The sequence below is a fragment of the Xyrauchen texanus genome, chromosome 8 (genome assembly GCF_025860055.1).
Source record: "Xyrauchen texanus isolate HMW12.3.18 chromosome 8, RBS_HiC_50CHRs, whole genome shotgun sequence".
NCBI classification, from domain to species: Eukaryota; Metazoa; Chordata; class Actinopteri; order Cypriniformes; family Catostomidae; genus Xyrauchen; species Xyrauchen texanus.
Window position 1 is genome coordinate 15,983,936 of NC_068283.1, and position 26,486 is coordinate 16,010,421.

The window sequence follows — 26,486 nt, forward strand, 5'->3', positions numbered from 1 at the left end:
AGCGCGGGGTGCGCCGGGGTGACGCCAAGGCATGATGTGAGAGATAGCCTCTGTCTGCCTTTCCACCACCGAAAACTGCTGGGTGAAGTCGTTGACGGTGTCGCCGAAGAGGTCAAGCCGGGAGACGGGGTGTTGAGAAAGCGTGCCTTGTCAACGTCATGTATCTCGACCATTTTTAGACAGAGGTGATGCTCCTGGGCCACGAGGGTGGTCATCGCCCATCCGAGTGCCTGCGCTGTGACCTTCGTGGCTCTGAGAGCGAGGTCGGTGGCAGAGTGCAGTTCCTGCAGCACATCGGGGTCGGGACTGCCAATATATATTCGATTTATGTTGAAACTGGCCCCCACAGTGAGCCTGGTTTCACCCAAGGTTATTTTTCTCCATTATCCAACATCTTATGGAGTTTTATGTTCCTTGACACAGGGCTTGCTCACAGGGGTTCTAAATACGATTATTATTTAATTATTTTATTTCTATACACAATTTGCAATCATATTTAATCAAACTACACAATGATCACTCTAAGACTTTATAGATATAACAGTTAGATTTTTTGTTAATGCATGATTTCCTGTAAAGCTGCTTTGAGACAATGTTGTGAAAACCACTATACAATTAAAAATGACTTGACTTGATTTGACTTGACAGGGATTTGCATAGTTTCACCATAAAGTGCTTCTCATTATCAGATTGACTTTCGTGGGAACAGTATGTAGCAGATTGAACAGAAGGATAGCACTTTCTGAATGGGTAAAAATAAAGGAAAACGTGTCAGCCATAAATTCAAAGAGGGAATCCCCCACAGAGCAGCACCACTGCACCTGAAATAGTCATGCATCTACCCAACACAAGATAAGAAATAATTATGAGAAAATGTACAGAATTTAATTATTTAAAATAATAATAATAGCATAACTGTGTTACCTGGCTGACATTTTTGATCTATGGGTGTTTGAACTGTTTTACTAATGAACCAAAATTAAGCTTTTGTAATGCTAATGTTCATAAAGGTAAAAGTGTTTTGCTATAAATAGTCTATATAATGATATAGTCAATTATTTATATTGTGCTTACTTAGAAGTTTTTTGTTGTTGTTGTTTTGAGGGGGGATTATTAAATATAACATAATTATAATGAAATAATTATAATAATAATACCAAAATTATTTAAATTTATGCAATTAGGTTACCTACACAACATCTACTCATACAACAAAGCCCACATTCAACTGCTCCAAACAAAGACGCTTACAGCATTTTTAATCGATTGATTTCTATGGTTTTGGTCATCTGTAGGACTAACCCATTCATAATTTTATTTCATAAGTTATTAAATCTAATCTGTTCGTTCAGACAGTGAAGTCAATATATAATGTATCTGCATGGTTTACTTAAGCATTAGCGTGACACCAAAATGCTTCCTTCTAAAACTAACAGAGTAGATGCCAGTTTGGAAAGAAAAGACAAAAAAATATAAATTCTACCTCTGCTATGTCCATCATGACATCCTGCCAGAGAGCTGAATTCATGAGAAATCACAAGCGACAGAGGCTTACATATTCATGCAAGTGTTGTGTCTTGTTGACTTATTCACTACATAGTGAATGTCACATAGTTCGCTATAGGAAAGAGTGAGAATTAGTGTACTCTGACAGTCCCATACAATATTGCTCTCTTTGTACAGGGTTACATAAATTTTATTGTTACCCAAATTACGAAATGTAATCCGATCAGACTGTAAAAACTGACGAGCATTCCAAAAAATCAGATGTGTACATATGGATGTGGTTTGAATCGTGTTTGTATCTGATTTCATGATTATTTTTTTTTTAGCTGTTCAGACTACAAACAAAAATGGATTAGAGGTAGCCAAAAAAATCTGATATGTGCTATCTGCCTAAAATGGCCTAAATTGACTGGTCATCACACAAATGTACACACAATACATAATGAGAGAAGTTTCTAAAAGTATGGTTATGAAAGTATTTTCACGTGTTTTATTCAACATTCTTAACCTCGGCTATATATATGCAGCAATAGTGCAGTCTATCAAAGAGCAGGAGTCTACTGAAAGAGCTCTGATCAGAATACTGTTTTCTTCTTCAAAAAATCTGATTAGAAATTATAGTTTAATCAATGGCTTGGATTAGTTCAATTGGAAGCAGAATTGATTTGTGTACAAACATGTTGCCCAGCAGTACATGGAAGATATCTGCAGTGGCGTCTCAGGGTCATTCTAGTCTCAGGGCGATCTAGTGTGGGGCACAAATGATCACTTAACAATCAATTATTTTACCGATATTTGAAACGTTGACAAATAATTCCAAATTCTGCTCATCATTTTGACAGATAAAAAAAGAACAAGAAAAACATTTTAACCTAGTGAATCGGTTTTTACTTCACTCTTTGTCCATCACATTCCCGCTGTACATGTGCCCTGTTTATTCCCTGTTATTAATATGCATATTAGATGCATATTAACTGCTGCCATCATCATTTACACCTGGTACTGTGCATCTCTTTTGTGTTTTTTTGAGTAGAGGGTATCTGATTAGATGACTGCATACATCAATCATTTACTTCAGTGTGTTGATGTATGATAATAAAGCACAAATGCATAATAACAAAAATAAAACACAAAAAAGCAGCGCATCATTTCAGCGAATTATGCATGTATAACTGTGTTAACTGAGCTTCACAGATGTGCTTCTCATGTTACACTTTATATTTACATCAGAGACTATGACTTTAAGTGAACTTGTACATGTGTGTGTGTGTATGTGCTTTAACCAGCAAAGTTTAAAAACATAATTTTAGCACATTGATTGATTGACAGGTAGGAGTTTCACATTAGAACTACTTGGTTTCACCGGACTCAAACAAGGGGAGTCAAAAAATCATCAATAGCATATCTACTTTCATGTATGTGCCATTATAATGTATGATATGCCCCTTATAAAATGAAAACAAGTATGACTGATAAAAATAGATCATGACAGAAATTTTACTGAGAGTGAAAATTAAAGAAATTTTTCCAGCACAACCTCTGAACATGATGCCACACAAACATCCCTAATAATTTAATCTCACAAATCGCACAAAACACCACTAAAACGTGCACATCCATGTCAAAAACATCAAGTGACTGTGAAATTAAACCACAAACAGGCAAATCATCAAAAGGTGTGCATATTATCTCACTTACTCGAATGAACAGCATAGCAAAACTAATCAAAATGACAGCCTCACAATATTAAGCAGTCATTGTAATATAAGACAAACCAATGCATCAACAACACAACACCTCAACGCAATGGCATACAATTAATTGAAATGATGAACGGTGCGCTGTATGCTCATGTCAACAGCTTTACATAAATATGATCTAAGCTTTTGATTGGCTAAGGGGCAAAGGCATACTAGCCCCTCAGGCCATCGTTAAACTCTAGTTGCACATGACGTTCTCCAGATCTCCATTGATTAACATTGAGGATGAAGGGCTAGCCTCACGCATAGCAAATGAGAACAATTAAATGGTTTTCATGCAACATACCTTATCAATAATACAATTTTATAAAAATAATATGTACTTTTATCTTGTATAATGGACATAAAACACATTTAAGTTACGAAAAAATATTATTTCTTAAAATAAATATAAGATGATTGAAGGTGCACAACAGCTTAGCCCCACTTGCCCCTAATGTAGAGATGCTGCTGATCCTCTGTATAGCCTAGCCCATCTTTAGGGAATAATTAAAATGATCTACGTTTTTGAGTGCTCCGCATTGATTTCTGCAAACAAATTGTGTGGAATTCCCATAGACGACATAAAGTTATAGAACACAGCAGGTACCTTTAGTATTACGTTTTTACTTTGCGCCTCTCCGTAGGTTTGAAGTAGTGAGTATAATGCTCTTCAGTTGTCTGTTTATGTTATGGCTGAACATCGAGAGCTGCATGATTGTGTGGGTTGGGAACTTTAGAGAATTCATGAATGCTTTACATATGCTAACATCATCTAAGCTCATGATCTTTACACCTAATGCACAGCTGTAAATTAACTGGAATTATTAAAGAGTCTTTTGTGCCATAACGATCTAGTGATTTCCAGAATGAGCTACTGAAATATTCAGTCATCTTTTTCCTTTTACAGACCCCCTCCAGTGAAAATCAAGTTTTTAACCTTGCTTACATGGCCATATGGTGTTTTTATATGCTAGAAGACATACCATAAGTGAAATCACCAGTCAACGCCATGGCTGATCATTTTCACCTTGGATCTGCAGTTTACCAAAGACAATCTCAAAAACACGGATTCAGACAGCCAGGGTTTCATATGTCACATACCTAAACAAAACATCCCATCAGTTTGCGGGTTGGGGCTTTCCATATCAATAGCATGCGCTATGGCGAAGCAAGGGGTATCAGGAGAAGCCAGGTGTAGCTACGTATCAGTATTTTGCAAGACATGTTCTGTTTTTGAAAGTTACGAAAGGACAAATGGTGAGCCTTCACGTATTACCAAAGGATCTGAAAATGGGTGCAGTTTATTTGGAAAAATCGTAATGTCCCAGCAAAATTTCCAGAGAAAACTTGGGTTTGGAGTTGTCATTTTCCAGAGAACTGTTTTAAAATTTTACCCAAAAACAGATGGGTTTTGCCACTAAACTTATTTTGAAGCCCAACGCGGTTCCATCAATTTATCCTGGGGACACAGTGAGCCCAAGCAGCAGGCGAGTGGTGCAGGGGTGAGTGGAGATAGAGTTGGGGACTAATTTGCATATTCATTGATCTGCAAGGTGTAGAGTAATATCTAAGCCATTTTAAGGCATGATGGGATTATTTTCATGGAGAAAAAAAATTACATATGCAATTTTGATTAACAAAGAGTTTTAGGGGTTAAACCAGTGACTGGAGAGGGACTTTAAACAAAATACAAAAATCAGAATGCTAGATGCACACCATCAGTGTGCAAATTATACAGTGACCTTCAGGGTGGTCCAAAGTAATTTACAGTACAGTTAGCCAAACGTTAACTATCTTAAAGGAATATTCAATACAAGTTAAGCTCAATCTACAGCTTTTATGGCATAATTTTGATTACCACAAAAAACTATTCTGACTCGTCTCTCAGAATAGTTTTTCTATTTAAAAAGAAAAGCAAAAATTAGGTTACAGTAAGGCGCTAACTGTACAGTGGAAGTAAATAGTGCCAATTTTTGGAGGGTTTAAAGGCAGAAATGTGAAACTTGTCATTTTATAAAGGTACTTGCACAAAATCTTCTGTTAAAACCTTGTGTATTTTTTTAGCTGTAAAGTTATTTCAATTTATGTTTTTATGTTTGTTTTAGGGTTTGCGGCATTACGTCATCACAGCAACAAGGATTTCAAATTGGATGTAACTTTACAAAGAAAATGTTGGTAAACAACTTTATCACACTTAAATATGAGAAAATTTATTTTCATCAATATTGTATAAAATGTATGATTTTTATGTTAACATGCATATTGTTTACATCTTGAGGCTATACTTTTGAAAAAGCAAGTATTTTAATGTTTATGGTTTGACCTCATTCACATAGTAAATGCCTCACCAAAGCCCATTTTATTTCCTTTAAAAAAAAAAATAAAGTTTTGGTAATCAACATTATGCCACAAATGCTGTTCATTTAGCTTAATTGTATTAAACCCGGAATATTCCTTAAAATACCTTTTTAAAAAACACAACTTTGACCAATAATTTAAACACTGAAAATAATAATAAATCATTCCCTTAAATAAAGATCCGTATTCAGCATCAGGCACACAGAAAGTTTGTTCAACAAACTGCAAATTTCAAACCCATTGTTTATATTTTCTGTCTATGACACTAAAAATGCATTTTACCCTTGCAGAGAACATCTAAGTCAGATGTTCTGAACTGCTATGTAAATAATAAGGCAGATTTACACAGGAGAATGAAACCAGACTGTTTTTTTTTTTTTACAAACATAGATTTATACTGAAGCCACATGGTGTAATACCAAAAAATCAGATTTGATAGTCTGTGTACCTAACATTTTATTTAATCAAGTGTTCATACTTCCCTGACTAAGAGGTGATGTAAAACAAAATTAAAAGGATTCCACTATTGTGCTATGAATTCTGAGAGATCAGGTCAAACAGTATTTAACAAGCTTGTGAAGCTTTCCTATATGCACATTTAACAACCTAACAGAAGCCCAAAGTGAGCATGCTACAACATATTTTATAATATTGGTCCATGGAGGGAAGGTCTTGTGATGCTGTATAGAGCAGAGATGAGACAGAACTCCTCTAGTGCATATATCTTCATGTTATCTCTGACGTTTCTGCATTATCTGTGGAAATACTCTTACTTCGAGTAAATTAAAGAATTGAGCTCCTAATTCTAATGGAAGTTTCCATTTGATTGTTTGGATTGTGCATATTGTGGCTCTCACATCCTCCAGATCTGTCCACTTGAGATTCCTTTCCCCTGAGTATTAACCCTTTCCCGGACTACATTTCCCAGAATCCCTTTCCACCTGCCATTTACTCACACACCTGTTTTCCATTCACTCATCAGCTCCCTGTGTATATAGTCTCTGCTCAGGCTTCACTTCACTGCTAGTCACCTTGTTGTGTTGCTTTTCTGAGCATTTATTGACTTCGTTGTCTGCCTGTTTTTGACTTGAGAATGTTCCCTAGATTTACCCTTTTGCCTCTTGTATTGGATTTATTGCATCATGTGGATTTGCTTACCTGGTGTGACCTCTGCCTGTATGACTACTCTTGCTAATAAACTCTGCACATGGATCTTCCCTCAGTGTCTGACTCTGAAGCATTACAGTGGCATTGATCAAAGTCATAGTTACTTTTGCATTACCTTGGAAACAATATTATAAAACTCATTAACCTGAAGTGCTAAGGTAATATGGGATAGCAAGCAACATGATATTTGTCTCCTTGTGTAGCAAATAAGAAATTTAAAGAAATAAGTATTTTTGATTGTGAGCTCTATCAATGCACAAAATTGTTGTTTGCATTATTTTTGTAAATCTTTTATATTTATTTGTTCTGCTATTCAGAATTGACCATATATGGGCCTACAGTTTCAGCAAGAACAATATACTTTATTTCTGCTTTCCATGCCTGCTCAGTTCATAATTTTCCCAGAAACATACAGATAATCGAAAGATTTAACAGTCTGTCCAACTGGGGATTTCTCTTTGGAACAGTTTTTCTTGTTTGATAAAGATAAATTTTGGATTTATCTAGTGTCAAGTACTTTCACTTTCATCCATTTCACCTCAAACGACTCTGATCGCACTGTTCCTCAAAACAGCATCTTCCCTAAATGTATATATATATATATATATATATATATATATATATATATATATATATATAGATAGATAGATAGATAGATATAGATATATTAGGGCTGTCAATCGATTTTAATCAAATAACAGTTTGACAAAGGGCAGGTGCATTTAAGAATAGAAGCATCTCTGCATGTTAACATGTAGTGCCTAGTGAAATCAAATTGTTTTCCCCATTTTTTCCCACAAATTTTGGATTTTCAGTTTACATTTTTCAGAATTCCATATTCTACAGTTTAGTAAAATTGTATCATCAAAATGGTGTCTAAATAAATTAATTCATCAAACATTCAATGAAATGAAAATAAAACAATTTATTTTTTGTGATCCTCACTGCACAATATATAATACAACATAGGAGTTATTTTTGTCAAATAAAATCCTGCACAACAAAGCATCATAGATGTGAGATTACTTTAATATAATGCAAATATCATTGCTGTATTAATATTATTAGCAGTGATAGTCACATTTCAGTCACTTATACATAACGTATAGGTGGTGATATAGTTCTGTCACATTTTTTCCATTTATATTGAATTTTTATTTTGGCAGAACCCTTTCGGTTTCTGTGTGTTTGTGATGGTAGTTTGTCACCCCAAGACAAGCAGGTTACATCATGACCCAGTAGGATTACCCAGTAGGAACCACAAAAGTCTATGAATTAATTAATTTAATATGTATTCTGTATGTTCTGTGCACCATAGAATGAATGTGTGCTCATTTCTCATCACCATATAGCATGTGATGCCCATGATAAGGTGTTTTCAGTGTATGAGCAGCCGGCCTCACACATTCACTGAAGTGTGCAACACAAGAATACTATATATTTATTTAATTAAATAGCTTTTGTGTGTGTGTGTGTGTGTGTGTGTGTGTGTGTGTGTGTGTGCGCTGAACGAAGACAGTTGTACATCAGACAGTATAGTTTTTTGGTATAAGAGCATTTTTACAAGTACAAGTATGAGAGCACGTATCAGGAGGACATCCCTACATAATTTAAAAACTAACACTATCATGATTTGTATTTCTTCTTTTTATACAAAAACGGCAAGGGCAATTTATGAAAGGGCAAGAAGAGTTCACAGTTCTTCTGACTTACAACAGTGAGGATGAGCTAGGCTTTAGTGACAATGAAAATGAAATAGATAATGAACAATATTGATAAACTCATGGTAATGATTCACTGAATTTTTATTTGCAGGAGTTCAAAGTGTATGAATACAAAAATAATACAAGGAACTGTTAATTTAGTGTAAGGCCAAATTGATAATATAAGAAAAATACGTTTTTGTATAATTTTCCATTGTAGTTTTGAGTTGCCATTTATGTCATTATGTAATATTTGATTTTTTATTTGGGGGGGTTATTTTGTTTTGTTATTTTGACCACCATGCAGAACTTTTTTTTACCAACTTGGAACATGCAACTAATATTTCTAATGTTCTAATGTTCTACTAAGTGCTTTAGAAAACCCAACCTTAGTATATTGGTTTTGTGTTACTACCAATATCCCATTAACTAGCAGCATTTCTTTGACTATGCATGCTGTCAATTCATAAAACAGGATGTCAACACATCAAATCCTCATATTATCTCATTTGTTAACATTAATGACTGGCTATATCAATGAATGAAGTCTTCAGATCTGATCTGAGTGCAGTTCTGGGGTGTGCAATCAGTGACAGGTCTCCAGTTCTCAGAACAGAGCTGAATCTAATATTAGAGCACTTGTGATCCCGAGGTAGCTGCCACTGCTCTCCAGTGGGTTAGTGGCGTTAGCCCCATCTGACAGCATGTAAAATATCTGTTTACATTTTTGCTTGACAACAGAGCACTGACATCCACATTTCCCCAGTGACCACATGAAATAACCCTGTCAAGAAAAGTAAATTTCAATCTTCACGTATGGCTTTTTACCAGGCTCACTAAAGCAAGGTCAGGGGGGGTGACTTACTGAGGGAACATAAACTGTTGCCACATTGCTTTAAACCACTGCTGCAAGACAACTTCCCTGTGCTGGAATCCTGTTCACAATGCAGCATTGTACCCATTTAAAATAAATCTAATGAACAATGTGCTGGAAGGAGCATGTTTAATTCATTTCATTTTTGTTCTTAATCACTTGATTGCTTGAGAACATTTGAGACTTGATATTTGCATGTTAAACATGGGCATCAAATGTAAAAAATAAGTCAAAACGAAACATGAAAAATCACACAAATGTCACCTATATTAAACTTACTGGAGTTCTTTGTTATGATTAGTGATGTCCAGTTTGTGAACGAATCGCTCTTTTGAACCGGTTCTTTTTTGTGAACAAGTCGAACAAGGTCAACACTGTGCCTGACACTCGAATCGAAATGAGCCGATAACCGAGATTATTATGATCCTAGAACTGGTGATATCTGATTTTGCCAACTCTTCTTCGCAATGAAACGCTCCAACTAGTTCATAAATCGGACTGAATACTTGATTTACAACAGTTCTTGAGTCAACAGTACATTGAACTGAGGATCTGCTGACCGATGAGCTGCTGACATTGAGCATGCATGTGATTAAAGGGCAAAATGTCTGTTCCCTATCAAAAAGCTACACTTTGATGCTGCGTTGATTTAGCGCTTTGGTAACGTCTTTAGGAGTGACCAGCTGTGAATATGTGTGCAACACGTCAATGAAATTGACACAATTTATAGCCTCCGCCGGTGACATCAACAGGATGCGCTGGTAAAGGGGCTTTATATACTGCCCTGCAAAAGCAAAAGACCTTAACTCACTAGAGTGTGAAACTGAGAAAAATGACTTTAAAGTTTCTGTTTTGTCCAGACAAAAGTATTATAGGTAGGACTCCCAAAATTTCACAACTAGTTGCTATACTGAAGAAATGTTTGTATGCAAAAAATCTTGAGCTCAAAATTGACCTTTGACCCTTGTTTGGCAGTTACTGTACTCTGCCGTTGTATCATGTGCCAAAAATCAGGAGTCATGCAAAGGCAAAAGGTCAGTAACTGACATATAATCAATATTTACTTGCTGTTCACCATACTTACTTCCATTATAAGAACACCTAACCAAGGTCTAGTCATCTTGGTATTTGTTTTAAATTATATAGAAGACCTTTGGTTGTTCCTATTTAGTGCTATAATGATCAGGATAGTGCGGCAACACTAACACAGTTAAACAGTATAACAGATAAGTTACTTTGCAGTACAGTATGTACAGTATGAATAAATACAATAAATATTTTCACAATAAAGATAATTTAATTATAATGGAATACAAAGGTATATGTATTTAAATGCAAGATATAGAGTAATAATTAATTAAACATTGGACCAATACATTAGAGATTAGAGACTGCTCATTCCAAGTTTTTTACTGCTCCAAATAAAATCTTACTGAAAGCTAATTTTTTGAGATATCAACCTAAAATTTGGAACACAACTTGTCCATAGGTATATATGACAAAGCATTCTTGAAATACAACCATTTAAGTTTGGATAGTGATTTTCATGTCTATGCGAAAAAAGGGGGAGGGGTGACAGTTAAAGGGTTAAGGGCCACCAAACTGCTCAAGATGCTCAGTCAACGAACTCGACTTGGATTACTACTTTTTAATTCTGAGATAATATAGACAGAGTATACCGCAAAAAAGTTGGAATTACTTTTACTATTTAGGTTAGCCTACTTTGTACGGACATTAGCGATAACCAGCTGTAAAATCTGACGTGAACACCTGCAAGAAGGAAATATGGCTCAAACACGCATGGATTGTTGTGGATACAGCAGATGACGTGCATTGCTATGGATTATATCTTCTATGGATTATATCGGATTGCATGGAAAGGTAGGATGCCTCTGTATTTAATATTTGGTTTTCAGCATCTGATGTGAGGCGAGTGTCAACGTTAGCGCTAATTTACGTGACACAGATTAAATTTAGCAAGCTCCGGGCTGTCACTGACATTGACAGATCTGAACCATCGCCCTATCACATCGCTATCACAGAGTAATAATACAAACAAGCAGTCGGCAGTCTACACTTTATTTCAAAGATGTGTCGTGTGTATGTTACGCGGTTTGGTGACAATAAAAGAGTAGTAATCTTTGACAGTATGACAAAGCCAGAGTACAGTAACATCACAGCGGCACCGTAACATCTCTCTTGATGCCAGGCGAAACAAAGTCAGAACACCTTAACTCAACTTCAGCGTGCCAGAACAAAGGCTAAGAGCCGTAACAACTGTTACGGCGTTCTGCTGTGGTTTCTCGTATGGTTTTGGATGTTACGGTTGTCATAGCCCTTTAATTTCTCGTTAAAACAATCAAATTGACTCACGATATTTATTCACATGATAAAGGAGGTCTTGAATACCCCAAAAATGACATTAACTCATTTTTGACCAAACATGATGTTATGGCGTTTTGCCTTTGTAGGGCAGTATAGGTGTGCCACAAGTGCATCATCAGATCATTTGTCTTCAGATCATTCTGTATGTGTTGTGCTTCTTGACTGTCAGAACTTTCTACTTTCCTCTGTTAGGAGTTAGAATTGTTAGGCAGTGCGCAGAAACCTTTCATTTTCTCTTTTAAAAAAAAGAAGAAGAAAAAGAATGACTGATAAACAAAGCAAGCGGTTCACATGTTTACGCTCTATGGCTGAGAGGGACACACACCAGTTTTGTTTTGTGTGTTTGGGGAAGAGCATGCTGCTCTTGCGTTGGGGTGGGGTGGATGCAATCATTGCGATCTGTTCTCAGTCAAAATGCTGCGAACTCGTCTTGCTTAGTTCCAAGAGATATCACCCACTCTCTTATGGATCTGGCTGAGGATCGAGAGACAGTTCCGTCCCTATCACTCACTCTCTCCCCAGATCCAGCGGGTCCCTCCCGAGATCCTGAAGCAAGCTCCAGTGCCTCTTCGATTCATGAGGGGGACCATGAATCTCTTGAGTCTGTGGACTTCGAGGTACCCAGCTCTGAGCATTCCGCGCATGATAATAAAGCGATGGAGGAATTACTTGAGGTGGTTACTCGTGCGGTGGCCAGACTTCTCTCTCGAAAAAGAGACCCCCAAGCACTCCAAACTGGAGGAAAAATTTCTGTCTGAAGGCCAAGAGAAAGGAACGCCTCATCAGTCCCTTCCCCTCTTTGATGACCTCCATGATTAGCTCTCTCATTCCTGGAGGAAACCTTATACTTCCTGTGTCTTCGTGCCCTCAACGTAGACATATTCGACTATCGTGGGTGCTGAGACATGGGGGTATTCAGTGATGCCGCCGGTAGAAGAGACACTTGCGGGTTATCTCTCGCCTGGCTCGGCATCATCGCTAAAAAGACCTACTCTCCCCACAAAGCCGTGCAGGACCACCTCTACGCTTTGCGCCATTAACCGGTCTATGGCTGCCTTGGTCAGCACTGAGAGACACTTATGGCTCAACCTGTCGGGCATCAGAGATATGGACAAGTTTTCCTCCTCGATGCCCTGGTTTCGCTTTCTGGTTTATTTGGTGACGCCATGAATTCGGTTATCACCAGGTTCCAGGAGGTAACGAGTCATGAGGAAGCCTTTGGGCAATTCCTTCCTTGCCGCACTCAGGGGGAGGGGCCGTCGGCCACCCAGCCCCACCACAGTCGTTCTAGACAGAAGGCTCAAAAACAAAGCGTGGCGAATCGTGCTCCCCCTCGTAAAGACTGGGGGCCAGTTCATCGCCCTCAACAGCCCCCAAAGCAAGACCTCAGGGCAGTTATTTCTAAAAAGAGAAAACCCTGACAGTTTTGTGCCCAGCCTCGTGGTGGTAGCCCCTCTCGGGTCAAGGCACGTGAAGCAATCACCTGTACCTTCCCGATACCCACACGAAACCTCTCTATTCCTGCTGCCTCTGGTGTTTTGGGAGTTAGAGGTTTCCAGCAAAATGTTGGGTGTTCTGTTGCTACCTGCCTTAGTCCAGGACGCGGAATACTCGACATCCCCTCAACAGGAAGTGTCAAAATGTATTCCCATCTCAGAGAACTGCAAAATATCTTGGTCAAAGGGGCCATAGAACATGTTCTTCTTCCAGAGAAAGAGTCAGGTGACTACAGCAGATACTTCCCGGTTCCCAAGAAGGGTGGGTGTTTGTGTCCGATTTTAGACCTTCAAGGCTTGAATCGCTCAGTCAAGGCGTTCAAGATCAAGATGCTAACTGTCAAGACGGTCGTGTCTCAAATCAAATATCACAATTGGTTGATCATGATCGATCTCATGGACGCATATTACCATATAGAAATTCTGCCACAACACAGGAAGTTCCTGAGGTTCGCTTTCGGGGGCAAAGCTTTGAAATATGGGTTCTTCCATTTGGCCTAGCCCTATCCCCCCGCACATTCACAAAAGTGCATGGATGCAGCACTGGCTCCTTTGCGACTCCGGGGCATCCGCATTCTGAATTATATAGAGAACTGGCGGATACTAGCACAGTCACAAAAACGTGCATTACAGCACAGGGATATCATCTTAGCTCATCTGGTGTCTCTGGGTTTGAGACTCAATGTCAAGAAAAGCGTTCTCTCTCCCACTCAGAAAACGACATATCTGGGGATTGTATGGTGTTCTATCATGATGTGGGCACAATTGTCTCCCGCTCAAACCGTGTCCATTCAGGGCACCCTGAGCAAAGTCAGGCTAGGTCAAGGTTGCAATGTTCGTCAGTATCAACAAATATTAGGTGTCATAGTATCTGCGTCCTCAGTGATCCCTTTGGGCCTTCAGCACATGAGACTGTTTCAGTTGTGGCTCAAAGAGAGGGGATTTAATCTAAGGCCCAGTCCCCTAAGGCAGATAAGGGTTACATGCGGCAGGCTTCGTCCGATTTCTATGTGGTTCAGACCCTGGTTCCTCACTTTGGGTCCCACTCTAGGTGCGTCTTGCCATCGCAAATTGCTAACAACAGATGCCTCCCTGACTGGCTGGGGTAGCGGCCTTAAGTGGTCATCCAGCTCAAGGAGAATGGGAGGGTCATTAGCTCGATTGGCACATCAACTGCCTCGAGTTGATGGCGGTATTTCTGGCTCTGAAATACTTCCTCCAGTATTTAAGATGCTGCCATGTCCTGGTGCAGGTGGACAACACCGCAGTAGTCTCTTACATAAACTATCAAGGAGGTCTACATTCACGCCAGCTCAACAGACTGGCATGGCAGATTCTCCTTTGTGCCCAGGGCAAGTTCCTGTCAATCAGAGCAGTTTATATCCCTGGATGCCTGAATGTGGGAGCAGATTTACTGTCCAGACAGAAAATACTGACGGGGGAGTGGAAACTCCACCCCGAGGTAGTGGAACAAATCTGGTTGAAATTTTACAAAGCAATTCCTTGGGCGATTCCGGACAGGAGGGACCTTCTATCCCAGGTGCAGGGGACAATATTTCATCCCTGGCCCGAGCTGTGGAACCTTCTTATTTGGCCCCTGAAGAGTACCAACTGAGGGACACTGGGCTTTCACCTGAAGTTATCGAGACCATTCTAAGTGCTAGGGCTCCCTCTACTTGAAGAAGTTATGCCAAGAAATGGGGTGTCTTTGAACGATGGTGCAGTGCACATAATGCAGATCCAGTTAACTGCCAGATTGCTTCAGTTATGGACTTTCTGCAGGAAAAATTATCAGCAGGCACATGCCCCACCACTCTCAGGGTTTATGTGGACGCTCTATCGGCTTGCCACACCGTGATTGATGGGATGCCTTTTGGGAGACATCCCTGCTCGCTCGCTTCATTCACGAAGCCATGCATTTGAAAAAAGAATTGGGGGTCTACAGGCTCTGTCCGTCTTGCCATCCTGCATAGATGTTTCCCCAGGAATGGCTAAAGCAATATGGAACCCTCACCCTGACTACCTGCCTATGGTTCCTTTCTCGACCGTACATCCAGTCACTCTTGAAGCCTTCTGCTCCCCGCCGTTTATAATGCCGGAGCAGGAAAGACTTCACGGACTGTGTCCAGTGGCGTAAGTCAGGGCAACTATTTGTTTGTCATATGGGTCGTAACAAAGGGGTGGCCGCCACCAAGCAAACCATGTCACATTGGGTGAGGGATGCTATTGCCCTGGCCTATGAGGTGCATGGTCAAGCTTCGCCAGTAGATATCAGGGCTCACTTTACCAGAGGGGTTGCCTCCTCTAAAGCTTTGTCCAGAGGTGTCCCTCTGCAACATGTTTGTAATGCGGCAGGCTGGTCAACTCCGCATACATTCATAAGATTCTATAGTTTGGATGTTCATGCTACTCCGGGCTCTTATGTCCTTGAGTCTAAATCACAAGCTCATGTCTGAGACCTCTCGTGCTCTTGTGAGCAAAACCACACAACCGTGAGAAGTCCAGATATCCACAGTGCAGCAGCGTGGGTATTCTCGTTCCCATGCGCTAAATCTGCATGCCATCAAAGTGTAGCTTTTTGATAGGGAACATCTTAGATTACTTAAATGTAACCCCTGTTCCCTGATAAAAGTGGAATGAGATGCTGTGCTTCATTGCCGCACTTAAGATGCCCCAGGACTGCTCTTCAGACAAAATACTTGACGATGCACCTGTGGCGCATCTATTTATAGCCCTTTTACCGGTGCATCCTGATGATGTCACCGGCGGAGGCTATACATTTTGTCAATTTCATTGATGTGTTGCACACATATTCAGAGCTGGTCACTCCTGAAGACGTTCCCAAAGCACTAAATCAGTGCAGCATCTCGTTCCGCATTTATCAGGGAACAGGGGTTACAGTTAAGTAACCCAAGTCGTTTCTAGTGTATTTAGCTGAACAGCAGAAAGTATAACCAATAAAACATATTGGAAATATGTTTATGAATTGCTTGCATTACCGTTTTATCAATGTATGATGATGATCCGGTCGCAACAGTTTTCGAGTCAACAGTATACTCACAGATCCAGGGACAGCACAGTAGGTTTCTGTAAAAAAGGTGAGTTGATTAAGACTAGTTTAATCACTTTATATACTTTAGACAAGTGTATATCCGCGTTTGTATATCAGTGTGAGTATTGGGTGCTTAAGGTGCAAAAGTTTAATGTAGGATGTTTTGTAAGATCACTGACTGAAATACTAATGAAAATAAATACACGTATAATCAGCGATATGCACTTACATATGGCTTTATTGAATGTGTTTGTGTTTGTATTCTACATCAGCGGCATATTAGCATTATGTATAGTGACGTCATTGCGGGTATAACTTCTTGAACCGGTTCATTGAAACAAACCTTCTGAAAGAACCAGTTCGCGGAAAAGAATCAGACTTCCCATCACTAGTTTTGATTCATTTAAATATCAACTTTATATCAGGTTTTTATTTTAATTCCTAGGGAGAAATAAGATTCAAGTGAGACAACTGTTGATATACAGTAACAGTGCAGAGCTGTAAAATCAATGATAGCATTGCTCAGAATTGGTTTTATTAAAAATGTAATGAGAAATGTTTGAGTTCATATCAAAATCTTAGACTATTGAACTTTTGTACATTGGAAAATGTGAGCACTGTTTGTGGCTTCCTTTGAGATATTCTTCTTAAACTCTTTAAAACAAATTATCATAATAAGGTAAAATGATGTGTGTAATCTGATTCTAATCTGTAATCTAATTACTTTTTTAGTCACAAAGTAGTGTAACACATTACATTTTAAATTATTGTAATCACATTACAGTTACTGACATTCTAATAATAATAAAAGTAAGAAAGAAAAATCTGAGAAGGGATTTAGAAAGTAAATTAAAAGGGGACCTGGGAGGCTCAGCGAGTATTAACGCTGACTACCACTCTTGGAGTCACGAGTTCGAATTCAGGGCGTGTTGAGAGACTCCAGCCAGGTCTACTAAGCAACCAAATTTGCCCAGTTGCTAGGGAGCATAGAGTCACATGGGGTAACCTCAGTCCTGGTTCTAGAATCAAATCTCTGAGGGTGCTTCTGAAAATATCGAGGGTGCTCACTAATGTGTAAATAAATATGTAGGAAAATGGCTCCTTATCTTCAACAATCTGAAAATAGTGCCACCAAACATGGTATTATCCACTGGGAAGTTTATGTTTTTTTACACATCACCAGAAACGCATCACCCGAGATTCAGCAAAAAATAAAATCAATCATTTCAAAACATTATCCAACACCATTTCAGAAATGCACTGACTTGGTATAACTATGTTATAGCATAAATCTATGAAAATGAAGAATAGTATTTTTGAATGAAGACAGATTTTTCCATTTGTCTTATGATGTTGGCTGTTACAACTAACATGTGCTGAAATTTGAAAAAGAGTAAAGTGCTTGCTAGCTTTTATAACAGAAAACTTTAAAGGAGGAGACATCAAAATATGTACAGTTTATGGAAAATAATTAGTTATGTGGAAGGATGCAAAGTATGCCTGTCAATAGGGGCCATGGACTAGGGGACACATCACCTAAATTGGAGAGAAATAAAGATTAAAGGTTAAGTGCCTAATCTATCTTATCTAGCAGTACAGAATCAGGTATGATTTTAAATAAACTAGTCATTCTCCATGAAATAGTATTGCATGTTACATAAATAACTGACAAATGGCACAGAAATGTACAGTTAACATTCGTCATATAAGTCAACAACAAAAAGCTTTTTCTTACCATCATTCAGAACAGCTGCAGCCTCCTAGATCGACTAGGGTATTTTTCTAAGCACATCAACTTTAAGGGCTCTTCCTCACCTAGGTCACTCGGCAGCACTTAATAGGGTTTGTCGCCCGGGTGTGCAAGTTGTATCAGGCGGTGCGAGAGAGGTTGTAGGTCATCGGTAGGTGGTGTTGTTTGATAGCTTAATTGATGAGCATCTTGCATAGTGGTGGTTTGGGCTTTATTTAGCCAATTTCTTATATCCATAATAAGAATTATTCATCGTGCAACATGGATGATGAATATTTTAATGCTACTGTAAAACCCAATCTCACAAAGTCAGTTAACGAGTTTCCTGAGCGGGACGCACCTAACAGTCAAGTGGAAAAATTAAAGAGATACGCACACTTATGCCCATCACGCTTGCAAACTGATGAGGACACGTATCAAATGGCATTATATATGGATAACAAGTGGATATCGGAGACATGGAAGCATGATGAAATTAAGATTCGGATCGGATTTGAAAGATATGAAAGTGTGTGCATCTGTCTGTGTGTCTATTGGCGGCGAAATCTGGTTTGCATATACGCTATTAATAATTTCATCTGAGGGTGCTTTTACATTTGTTTGAGGGTGCTTAGCATGCTCAAGCACCCCCGTAGAACCGGGCCTGGGTAACCTCCTTGTTGTCGTGATTAGTGGTTCTAACTCTCAATGAGGCATGTGGTGAGTTGTGCTTGAATCGCGGAGAGTAGCATGAGCCTCCACATGCTGTGAGCCTCCAGGGTGTCATGGACATTGAGCAACGTGATAAGATGCATGGTTTGACTGCCTCGGAAGTGGAGGCAACTGACACTAGTCCTCTGCCACCCAGATTGAAGTGAGTAACCGCATCACCATGAGGACCTACTAAGTAGTGGGATTGGGCATTTCAAATTGGGAGAAAAAGGGGATAAAAGAAAAAATACTTTTAAAATTAAATACTTTTAAATACTACTAAAATTAAAGTAATTAGTAATGTGATTATTTTTCCATGAAGTAATCAATAAATTAATCTGATTACATTTTAAAGAAGCAATTAGTAATTTGTAGTGGATTACTTTTTTGAGTAATTTACCTAACATTTATTAGGGTGTTTTTCTCTGGTTAAAATATGAGAAACAGGGAACAGAAACAAAAGTTTCAGTTTGATCTCCATGTACCTGCATTGCTGTTTAGGAAAAACAATTGTACATTTGTGATTTTATTTCAAATAGGACATGAAACATTCAAGCCCAACTGACATTCTGAAAGAAGACAAAGTGGCAAACATGTCAATGTTATGTAGTAGAAGATTTAAAGACATTCTAAGCCATCAAAGGTTAGCCGAACTGAGGCATCCAGCCAGTTAAAGACCTCTCCACATTCCATCTTTATAAATCAAAGTATATCTTTGCGTTCCAGGAATGCACTGGACAGAAATTTGATAATACATAATGGAGGAACCAGTCAGCAGACAGCTTTCTCTCTCTCTCTCTCTTACCCTTTTAAATGCACCAAGGAACTATGGTGTCCTTACAGTACATTTTGTTCTGAAGCAGTGGTTGGCAGAAGCCTTGAGTATATGTGTATTACACCTCACACCAACTCATCACTACACCTTGTAAAGGTGCCTCACAAGAGAAATTGCACTGGGCAGAGCGGGCGGAAACCCAGGGTTCTGACTATTTATGTCATTTTTCCCGCAGCATTATCTTCACACTAAATCTCCTTGGGGTAGATGCACAGAGCAAGATTTTCCACCCGCTAACTCTTAATATGTTACCAGACATTGCTTTTAAGAGCAACCAGGTTGACAACACTCTTTTATGGGTTTCAGATAGAATATTCCCAGTGTCCACCTCAGTACAGGCCATGTCATTATAGCTGATAGCACCAGCATCCACTGGGAGGGACATCTGAGTGTTTTTTTAATGGCCTGAGTTTTTTTTCACTGTGTTGCTGTAATTTATAGTAGCCTGGAGCATGCATTTTCAGATTTGTTCTGTATTAATAAACACTGAGATTTTGTTTTAGTATTCAACAAATAGACAAATTTGGTGCTTGTGGTTAATAGTTAGAGATTAAATAGCTCCAAAAAGGAACATGGCTCAATTCCTCTTATATTAGACAAGACTATTCATGCTGATTTACACAAAATACAAAAAAAAAAATTATATTCAGGGTATTCACACTTTTTGATTATTGAATTTCAAAGACATTTCTAGTTAATTGGAATTGCTGGAGAATAATTAAAAAAAATGTTTTATAGAGACTCACAAAAATTAATTCTAGCCCATGAAATATTTAAGAGCTGTTCTTAACCAGAACAATGTCTGGACAATATAGAAATGTATTCTGTATTGTAAAATTTGAACACTCATGCTCTCCGGTAATTTTTTTTTCTCCCCAATTTGTAATGCCCAATTCCCACTATATCCTCATGATGGCATAGTGACAATCTGGGTGGTGGAGGACGAATCTCAGTTGCCTCCGCGTCTGAGATTTTTATCTTATCACGTGGCTTGTTGTGCGAGTTACCATGGAGACATAGCGTGTGTGGAGGCTTCATACCATCCACCGCGGCATCTAAACACAACTCACCATATACCCCACGAGATCGAACCACATTATAGTGACCTCGAAGTGGTTACCCCATGTGACTCTACCCTCCCTAGCAACCAGGCCAATTTGGTTGCTTAGGAGACCTGGCTGGAGTCACTCAGCACGCCTTGGGATTTGAACTCGTGAACTCCTGGGGTGGTAGTCAGTGTCTTACTCTTGAGCTCTCTCACACAAACAAAATATTGTATTGATTTCATAAGTTTATATATTAATTTAATATAAGTTTATATTTTTTATTTATAAATAAAACACAAATAAATAAATCAGACACAATGAAGTACACAATCAAAATCAAATCAAAATCAAATTACTTTATTGTCACACTACCATGTACACAAATGCAACAGTAGGTGAAATTCTTGTGTGCAGTTCCGAGCAACATAGCAGTCATGACAGTGACGAGACATATACCAATTACAATAAACAACATACTTACACAACACAATTTACATATCAAATGTACACACACTTAACACAACACGATAATTATATACATTACACACAATATAGAATACACAATATACAATACAATAAGGAGTATATGAAATATATATATATATATATATATATATGAAGTAGTATATTGAGGAGAATATGTTGACAGTCCAGTGTGAGATTATAGATGAATAAAGTGCAGTGCTAATTATTGATCCTGATAGATCAAGTGTTCAACAGTCTGATTGCTTGGGGGAAAAAGCTGTCATGTAGTCGGCTGGTGCGGGTCCTGATGCTACGATACCGCCTGCCTGATGGTAGCAGTGAGAACAGACCATGACTCGGGTGGCTGGAGTCTCTGATGATCCTCCGAGCTTTTTTCACACACCGCCTGGTATTTATGTCCTGGAGGGAGGGAAGCTCACCTCCGATGATGTTCCTGGCAGTTCGCACCACCCTTTGCAGGGCTTTGCAGTTGTGTGCGGTGCTATTGCCGTACCAGGCGGTGATGCAGCCAGTCAGGATGCTCTCTACAGTGCTGGTGTAGAACCGTGTGAGGATGTGGTGGTTCATTCCAAATTTCCTCAGCCGTCTCAGGAAGAAGAGGCGCTGGTGAGCCTTCTTCACAACGGCCTCAGTGTGGACGGACCATGTGAGTTCCTCAGTAATGTGGACACCGAGGAACTTGAAGCTGCTGACTCTCTCCACCGGTGCTCCATTGATGGTGATGGGGCTGTGTTCTCCGTCTTTCTTCCTGAAGTCCACAACAAGCTCCTTGGTTTTACTGACACTGAGGGAGAGGTTGTGCTCTTGACACCAGCGTGTCAGAGTGTGCACCTCCTCTCTGTAGGCTCTTTCATCATTGTCAGTGATCAGACCTACCACCGTCGTATCGTCAGCAAACTTAATGTTGGCATTGGAGCTATGTACACAGTCATGTGTGTACAGGGAATACAGGAGTGGGCTGAGAACACAGCCCTGCGGGGCTCCAGTGTTGAGGGTCAGTGATGAGGAGGTGTTGCTGCCCATTCTAACCACCTGATGTCTGCCTGACAGGAAATCCAGGATCCAGCTGCACAGCGAGCTGTTTAAGCCCAGAGCCCGGAGTTTCTCATCAAGCTTGGAGGGCACTATGGTGTTGAATGCTGAGCTGTAGTCTACAAACAGCATTCTCACATATGTGTTCCTTTTTTCCAGATGGGAGAGAGCAGTGTGTATTGTAGATGCAATGGCATCATCGGTGGAGCGGTTGTTGCGGTAGGCAAACTGCAATGGGTCCAAAGAGGGGGGCAGAACAGAGCAGATGTGATCTCTGATTAACCTCTCGAAGCATTTGCTGATGATGGGGGTCAGAGCAACAGGACACCAGTCATTTAAGCAGGTGATTATAGCTTGCTTCGGAAAGGCACAATGGTTGATGTTTTGAAGCATGTGGGGACTACAGACAGGGAGAGGGACAGATTGAAAATGTCCGTAAAAACACCAGCCAGTTGATTCGCGCACGCTCTGATGACGCGGCCCGGAATGCCGTCTGGACCCGCGGCTTTACGGATGTTCACCCGTCGGAATGATCGGGTTACATCCACAACAGAGACGGAGAGTGAATCAATCTCTGTAGCGTCAGCCACGAGTGCTCTCTCTGCGAGGGCGGTGTTATTGTCCTCGAAACGAGCATAAAATGTATTAAGTTCGTCCGGGAGAGATGCAGCGGTGTTCATGGCGGAGACTTTATTCCGTTTGTAGTCCGTGATTGTGTTAATTCCCTGCCACATACTTCTGGAGTCAGTGGTGTTGAATTGACCTTCAAGTTTGTGCCTGTACTGGCGTTTGGCTGTACTGATAGTGTTACGGAGGGCATAACTGGCTTGTTTACGCTCCTCCGTGTTAGAAGAATTAAAAGCGGAGGTCCGTGCAGTGAGTGCCGTGCGAACATCGCTGTTAACCCATGGTTTCTGGTTGGGGTATATCCGTATAGTTTTGGACGGAACAACATCCTCTACGCACTTCCTGATGAAACACGTTACGCTGTCAGCGTAAACCTCTTTGTCGTCATCAGAGGCGGACCGGAACATCTCCCAGTCCGCGTGATCAAAACAGTCTTGTAGCGCAGAGTCTGATTGGTCCGACCAGCACTGGATCGTTCTGAGGGTGAGTGCTTCCCGTTTTAGTTTCTGCCTGTAAGCAGGTAGAAGTAGAACGGAAGAATGGTCCGATTTGCCAAATGGGGGGCGGGGGAGGGATTTGTAGCCATACCGGAAAGGAGAGTAACAATGATCTAAAACCCGGTCCCCTCGTGTGTTGAACTTTATGTGTTGGTGGTATTTTGGAGCGATTGTTTTGAAGTTGGCTTTGTTAAAGTCCCCGGCAACAATGAATGCAGCCTCAGGGTGCGCGGTTTCCTGCTCACTTATACACCCATACAGTTCCCTGAGTGCCCGGTCTGTGTCGGCTTGTGGGGGGATGTACACAGCTGTGATGATGACCGCTGTGAATTCCCTCGGCAGCCAGAATGGTCGACACAGAAGCATGAGATATTCCAGATCAGGAGAGCAGAAAGACTTGATTAAATGTACGTTCCTCTGATCACACCATGATTTGTTGATCGTAAAACATACACCACCACCTCTGCTTTTACCTGAGAGGTCTTTCGCTCTGTCCGCTCGGTGCACGGAGAAGCCCGTGATTTCGATGGCCGAGTCTGGAATCTCCGCAGCCAGCCAGGTTTCTGTAAGGCAGATAACACAGCAATCTCTCGTCTCTCGTTGGAAAGAGATCCGCGCTCTCAGCTCGCAGAGACTGAACATTTGCCATAGTATACTGGGTAGCGGGGGTCGATTTGCACGACGTCTTACTCTGATGAGAACGTCGTCTCGTTTTCCTCTTTTCCTTCTGCGTTTCTGTGGCCGAGCAGCCCAGACAAAGGGCTCCGCCGGCGTGTTTGTAAACAGCGGGTCGGCATTAAGGAATTTGAAGTCCGGTTTTCGATGTGTAATTGTAGAACCAATGTCCAAAAGCGTTTGTCTGTCGTAAACAATAAGGCAGACAACATCCAAGACAAAAAAAAACTATGAACTGTAAACAAAACAAACAATAAACCGCAGTGTTGTAACGGAGCTCGCAACGCAGCAGCCATACTCGGTGCCATCTTGAGTAAATATAACACATAAATGGAAGGGGTGAGACTATAAAACATTCACAATGCAGAAATGCCTTTCATGCTCGTGCAGGAATCACAGAAGATGGTTTGAATCCAAATGCAGATTTATTTGTCAACAGAGTGACGATGAAGGTAGAAAACCATAAGCAACCTAAGGTAACAGCGAAAACAAAGACTATATAATCAGGAAAGTAAACCCTTTGGAAAGTAATAAGCTGGTCTTATGGAGATGGGAAGACCGATGAGGGCATGGCAGAGTGCAGGTGATTAGGCGCGACACTGCTGAGACGGGGGGATAACTGGACCTTTTATTCTAGGCTTGAGGGGGGCCTGGATGGCAGGCAACAATATACAACAATATTGTAGAGCACATCATTTTTACAGGTAACAAAATAATTACTCTGTCTTTTTACTTTATTAATGTTAGTGTTCTAAACATTTTCAAAAAAATTTTACAAAATCGTGTTTATTGTTTTCAGATCAAATTTGACCTGAAGAGCACACGTACGATTCTAAAACGAAGAGTGCCAAAGGGTTAAGATTTTTCTAGTTGCCATGAGTATTCTAGGCCTGGAAAACACAATTTTACAATTTCTTGTTCACATGGAAATCAACATGCTGCTACAGAATATGTATGAATCCTGAAATCAATTCTAACCCATCCCCAATCATAAATTGTTGCATTAATTGAAATGTTTTCACCTTTCCATGAAACTACCGCTACTGTAAGGGTTTTGTGTGAGCAATCTCCAAGACATGGGTTCTGTTTTCATGGAAACCAGGAAGTAATTGCGTTCACGTGGTGAGCATGATTCAAATGTTGCATTTTCAGTTAAAAAACATTTCAAGCACTGACGCCCCGTCTCACGGACCCCTTCAGGGACCCAAAAGGCTCCCTGAAGTGTTCCTGAGACGATCGACTCAGGGAGCGAGATGGACTCTATGGAGCTGGCCTCTAGACCACTCCATCCCCCGGAGGAGGGCTGGCAGGGAAACCTTTTGCCACACCCCGACCGGGCTGTGGTACCCAAAAGCGCAGCTTCCTCACTCCTTGATTCACCTAACCGGTGGCCACATACAGTCACTGCACCAGGGAAGCAGTCTATTCGCCTTCACGCCTTCGACTGCAGACTGCCAGCAGGCTAGTTCTGATGAGTCTAGAGGACGCCTCCATAGGACCTCCTCAGTAATTTTTCTGCCCCCAGCTAGATACATGGAGGTAGGTAAGTGCTTTGAGTTCTCCTTCAGCACAACTGTTTCGGGACACAACTTTGCTCCCCAACATAATATTACCTGCCCCCCCACCGGCCAACACCCTGCAAGCGAAATCTCTAACTTTTGACACAAGGACACGATTGAGCCTGTCCCTCCAGCCGTGATGGAGGGTTTCTACAGCCCTCACTTCATCGTACCCAAGAAACGTGGTGGGTTGTGGCCAATCTTGGACTGGCGAGCCACAACGGTAGCATACATAAATCGGCAATGCAGTGTGTGCTCACGAAAAATGTCGCAACTCGCCCGCCATCTCCTCCTCTAGAGTCGCTGCACGCCCCTCATATCCCAGGCAGCCTCAACACGACAGCAGACGCGCTGTCACAACAGGCCTCGAACAGTGGAGATTGGAGGCTCCACCCCAGGTGGTCCAGCTGATTTGGGACCAAATCTCAAAGCACAGGTAGACCTGTTTGCTTCCTAGGAAAACTCCCACTGCACGCTCTGGTACTCCCTGTTGGAGGCTCCCCTCAGGACAGACGCGCTGGCATACACCTGGCCCTGGGGGCTGTGCAAATACACATTTCCCCCAGTGAGCCTACTTGTACAGGTGCTGTGCAAGGTCAAGGTCAGGCCCTGGAGAAGTTTTGACATGCCTTGACATTTATGCTTTTTTCAGTTGCTTAAAAACACATTAATGGCTAAAGTCTAATGACTGTATTCAGCACAAACTGGGCTACAATAATATATGAGCAACATGCGAGTACATGTTTGTATTTTTGAGAAAATAACGTTTATGCATGGTTTTTGAAAAAACGAAATTTTTAAGTCATTGAAATAAGGCCATATAACACATACTAAACATTTGTCCACAAGCCTTTTGAGAAATGGATCTTGTAGCTTAGAGTTTTTGCTACAAAATGATGTGAAAACCATCCTGATCAGCCATTCATTCAAAACAATTTAGTAATTTAACCCTTACTTTTAGTGTTAGAAAGGTCATTGTAACGAACTCTGATCCTCAAGTTCACCC